The sequence below is a fragment of the Bison bison genome, unplaced genomic scaffold, assembly GCF_000754665.1.
Source record: "Bison bison bison isolate TAMUID 2011002044 unplaced genomic scaffold, Bison_UMD1.0 scf7180017864237, whole genome shotgun sequence".
Taxonomy (NCBI): Eukaryota; Metazoa; Chordata; class Mammalia; order Artiodactyla; family Bovidae; genus Bison; species Bison bison.
Genome location: NW_011494809.1, coordinates 2,430,042 through 2,435,819, shown reverse-complemented (window position 1 = coordinate 2,435,819; position 5,778 = coordinate 2,430,042).

Genomic DNA, 5,778 nt, shown 5'->3' with positions numbered 1-5,778 from the left:
ATTTTTAATATGCTGTGTAAGGTTGGTCATAAGTTTCCTTCCATGGAGTAAGCATCTTTTATTTCATGGCTGCAGTCACCATCTGCAGTGATTTTGGAGCCCCACAAAATGGTCTGCCAGTTTCCACTGTTTATCCATCTATTTGCCATGAAGTGGTGGGACCAGATGCCATGATCATAGTTTTCTGAATGTTGAGCTTTAAGCCAACTTGTTCACTTTCCTCTTTCACTTTCATCAAGAAGCACTTTAGTTCTTCTTCTCTTTCTGCCATAAGGGTGGTGTCATCTGCATATCTGAGGTTATAGATGTTTCTCGTGGCAATCTTGATTGCAGCTTGTGCCTCATCCAGCCCAGTGGTTCTCATGATGCATATAAGTTAAATAAGCAGGATGACAATATACAGCCTTGATGTACTCCATTTCCTATTTGGACCAGTGTGTTGTTCCACGTCCAGTTCTAACTGTTGCTTCCTGACCAGCACACAGATTTCTCAAGAGGCAGGTCAGGTGGTCTGGTATTCCCATCTCTTTCAGAATTTTTCACAGTTTATTATAATCCACACAGTCAAAGACTTTGGCATACTCAATAAAATATAAATAGATGCTTTACTGGAATTACCTTGCTTTTTCAATGATCCAGCAGATGTTGGCAATTTGATCTCTGTTTCCTCTACATTTTCTAAAACCAGCTTGAACATTGGAAGTTCACGGTTCACATATTGTTGAAGCCTGGCTTGGAGAATTTTGAGCATTACTTTATTAGCATGTGAGATGAATTCAATTGTGTGGTAGTTTGAGCATTGCCTTTCTTTGGGACTGGAATGAAAACTGACCTTTTCCAGTTCTGTGGCCTCTGCTGAGCTTTCCAAATTTGCTGGCATATTGAGTGAAGCACTTTCATAGCATCATCTTTTAAGATTTGAATTAGCTCAACTGGAATTCCATCACTTTCACTAGTTTTTTTCATAGTAATGCTTCCTAAAGCCCACTTGACTTCACACTCCAGGATGTCTGACTCTAGGTGAGTGATCACACCACTATGATTATCTGGTTCGTGAAGACCTTTTTTGTATAGTTCTTCTGTGTATTCTTGCCACCTCTTCTTAATATCTTCTGCTTCGGTTAGTTCCATACCATTTCTGTCCTTTATTGAGCCCATCTGCATGAAATATTCCCTTGATATCTCTAATTTTCTTGAAGAGATCTCTAGTCTTTCCCACTCTACTTTTCCACTATTTCTTTGCATTGGTCACTGAGGAAGAAGCCGTTCTTATCTCCCCTTGCTATTCTTTGAAGCTCTGCATTCAAACGGGTATATCTTTCCTTTTGTCCTGTGCTTTTCACATCTCTTCTTTTCACAGCTATTTGTCAGTCCTCCTCAACCAGCCACTTTGCTTTATTGCATTTCTTTTTCTTGAGGATGGTCTTGATCCTTGTCTCCTGTACAATGTCACGAACCTCCATCCATAGTTCATCAGGCACTCTATCTATCAGATCTAGTCCCTTAAATCTCTTTCTCATTTCCACTGTATAATCATAAGGGATTTGATTTAGGTCATACCTGAATGGTCTAGAGGTTTTCCCTACTTTCTTCAATTTAAGTCTGAGTTTGGCAATAAGGAGTTCATGATCTGAGCCACAGTCAGCTCCCAGCCTTATCTTTGCTGACTGTATAAAGCTTCTCCATCTTTGGCTGCAAAGAATATAATCAATCTGATTTCGGTGTTGACCATCTGGTGATGTCCATGTGTAGCGTCTTCTCTTGCATTGTTGGAAGAGGGTGTTTGTTATGACCAGTGAGTTCTCTTGGCAGAACTCTATTAGCCTTTACCCTGCTTCATTCTGTACTCCAAGGCCAAATTTACCTGTTACTCCAGTTGTTTCTTAATTTCTACTTTTGCATTCCAGTCGCCTATAATGAAAAGGACATCTTTTTTGGGTGTTAGTTCTAAAAGGTCTTGTAGGTCTTCATAGAAGCGTTCAACTTCAGCTTCTTCAGCATTACTGGTTGGGGCATAGACTTGGATTACTGTGGTATTGAATGGTTTTCCTTGGGAACGAACCAAGATCATTCTGTCATTTTTGAGGTTGCATCCAAGTATTGCATTTTGGACTGTTTTATTGACTATGATGGCGAGTGATAAGGTCAAGATACTGCTAACAGAGCTGTGATTTTTTGTCTTCATTGTCAATTAAATGAAATACTAAAATCAGATATTTTTGAATTTGAAAATATAATTTTTCCCAGTTTAATTTCATTGACTCTCTGAAATCCCCCTGATTTTTAGTCAAGGTTAACAACTACTGCTCTAGTTTACAGGGTTTCTTTGCATACACCCCTTTTACTTTTTCATTCCCTTAGTGATGGACAAATAGGTTGCTTCTGACTTTTTGATTCCACAAGTAATACTAGATTTTATTCTTCATAGTTAAAAATGTAGTTAAATATTGAATTATGTAATGATCATTTATGTCACACTCAGAGGTTTGGGGTAAATTAAATAGGATGATATAGAGTAATGTTGTTGAATTGGATTAAAATGTGTAAATGGTTTATAAAATATAAAATGTTATATACAAGTAGGAAAATATCACTTCCTTTCCTCAAGTGTCAAGGTTTATTCAGTTAACCATATTGAATTCTTCTAGAAAACAGAAAAAAAAATACTTTTAATATAGTCATCATGCAATCTCTATTAAAGTTTTATATTGTCTCTTATAGATGATTTTCTTGAGATTTGCATATGTTGTTTACTATGTAACTCTTGCAGATATGAAAACCCAAACTAGAAAATTATAATTTAGGCAACTGCTAGACATAGATAGAATGAAGTATTTTAGAATTGAAACTGACACTGCGACCCTGAGGAAGAGGAAAGGACACTCAGACCTCAGGCATGAATATCACAAAATTCTAACAGTTTGAAAGCAGTGGAGCTGGCATATTGTACACAATAGTGTGCTGATTTTTTAGTATCATAAATACATATAATACTTAAAAATTAAAAATCTTGTCTCTGGAAGCACACCAGAATTTTCCTTTGGTTGAAATTAACAGTTATTAACTTTAAAATATACTAGAATAGGCAATTTTTGTATACCTAAGTTATATATCTCTAACTGGAAACTTCAGGAAACAGTTAGTTGTAAGACTATTCTATACACTACCATTAAAATATCATGGTAATAGAACTTGATAATTTTTATTTGGTAAAACTGAAACTTTCATTTTACCTATTTAAAACCCCAAGATTAGCAAATGGTGGGCAATAATTGAAAGCATGTGTGCCTAGTCACTCAGTCATGCCCAACTCTTTGTGACTGAATGGACTCTCTATGGATTTCTCCAGGCAAGAATACTGGAGTGGGTAGCCATTTCCTTCTCCAAGGGATCTTCCTAGCCCAGGGATCAAACCCACATCCCCTACGTTGCAGGCAGAGTTTTAACTGTCTGAGCTACCAGGAAGCCTTGGAATAATTGAATATCTATATGCAAACAAATAATAAAACTTTATAGCTCACACTAAACACAAAATATTAACTGTGTGTTTTCAACATCTACTACTATTAAAAAATGAAAAGACATGGATGCAACATGGATGAAACTAGAGATTATCATACTAAGTGAAATAAGTCAGAAAGTGAAAGACAAATACCATGCAATGCCATGTATATGTATATGTAGAATCTAAAATATGACAGAAATGAACCTGTCTATGAAACAGAATGAGAAGCCCTGACTTAGTGAATAGACTGGTGGTTGCCAAGTGGTGGGGGAGGTGGGAAAGGAATGGACTGGGAGTTTAAGATTAGCAGATGCAAACTGGTATATATAGAATATATGCCGAAGCGAGCACATATATAGAATGGATAAACAACACAGTCTTACAACGCAGCATAAAGAACTGTATTCAATATCCTATCATAAACCATAATGGAAAATATTATGAAAAATAATGTATATATATGCCTGGAAAATCCCATGGACGGAGGAGCCCGGTAGGCTGCAGTCTGTGGTGTTGCTCAGAGTCAGACAGGACTGAGCGACTTCACCTTCACTTTTCACCTTCATGCATTGGAGAAGGAAATGGCAACCCACTCCAGTGTTCTTGCCTGGAGAATCCCAGGGACGGGGGAGCCTGTGGGCTGCCGTCTAGAGTCGGACATGACTGAAGTGACTTAGCAGTAGGAGCAGTAGTGTGTGTATAACTGAGTCACTTTGCTCTACAGCAGTGATTAGCACAACACTGTAATTTAACTATAAAAATAAATAACTCATAAAAAAACAAAATGAAAAGACGACTCACAGCCACAAAGATCATAATATGTAAAGAATCTATGTTGTATATGTATGTATAACTTTCAAAGCTCAAGTAAACAATACATTTTTTAAATGGCAAAAGATCAGAATCAATATGTTACCCAACAACATATATATTTATGGCAAATAAGCACAGAAAAATATGATTAATATCATTAGTCATTGGGGAATGCAAATTAAAACCATAATGGGATACTGCTACCCACCTATTAGAATGGCAAACATTTAAAAAGGTGATCACTTAAAATATGACAATGATGTGGAGTATTTGAAGCATGCAGACATTGCTGATGAAAATGTGTTATACTCACTTTGATAAAACATTTTGACAGATTCTTAAAAACTTAATATTTACCTACCATATGATCCAACCATTCCATTCATACATATTAAACCAAAGAAAATAAAGCATATATTCACACACACACACACACACAAAGCACTTATGACTGAATACTCACTAAGGCTTTATTTGTAATAGCAGAGACCAGGGAACAACTCAAATGTCTTTCAGAGGTTAATGAATAAACAAATTTTGGAATATCCATGTAAATCTAATCAGAAATCAAAACAAACTCCCACTATACATAACAGCTTAAATGTAACTTAAAGTGAAAATGTTGAATAAGAGAAGCCAAGACAAAAAAAAAAAAAAAAAACATATGGTATTATGTTGCTACAAAACTCTAGAAAATGCATACTAATCTATAGTGACAGAAAGAGAAATGCATTAATGTTGGGAGGGCACTTTTTTGCACACCAGTAATCAGGGAGGCCTGGCATGCTGCGATTCATGGCGTCACAAAGAGTCAGACACGACTGAGCGACTAACTGAACTGAACTGAACTGAATCTCACTAGTCTGATTAAGAGTACAGACAGGAATAGATTCAGCCTACTTTGAAGTAATTAGTACAATAAATCTCTTTCCTTTCCCTAATCATCTTTCTAATCCCTGATTCTTCTATGATCAAAGGGTCAGGAAAACACTTTATTTACAAGAACAAAGTATTTGTTGATTCCTCTATCAGTGCCTCAGATGAGAGATGAGCAAAAGCTTACTATTAAGCCCAATTTTCTAAACATCAGTGGAACCAAACAACTTATTTTTGGACATGGGAAATAGATGGGGAAACAGTGGAAACAGTGTCAGACTTTATTTTTGGGGGCTCCAAAATCACTACAGATGGTGACTGCAGCCATGAAATTAAAAGATGCTTACTCCTTGGAAGGAAAGTTATGACCAACCCAGACAGCATATTCAAAACCAGAGACATTACTTTGCCAACAAAGGTCCGTCTAGTCAAGGTTATGGTTTTTCCTGTGCTCATGTATGGATATGAGAGTTTGACTGTGAAGAAGGCTGAGCGCCAAAGAATTGATGCTTTTGAACTGTGGTATTGGAGAAGACTCTTGAGAGTCCCTTGGACTGCAAGGAGATCCAACCAGTCCATTCTAA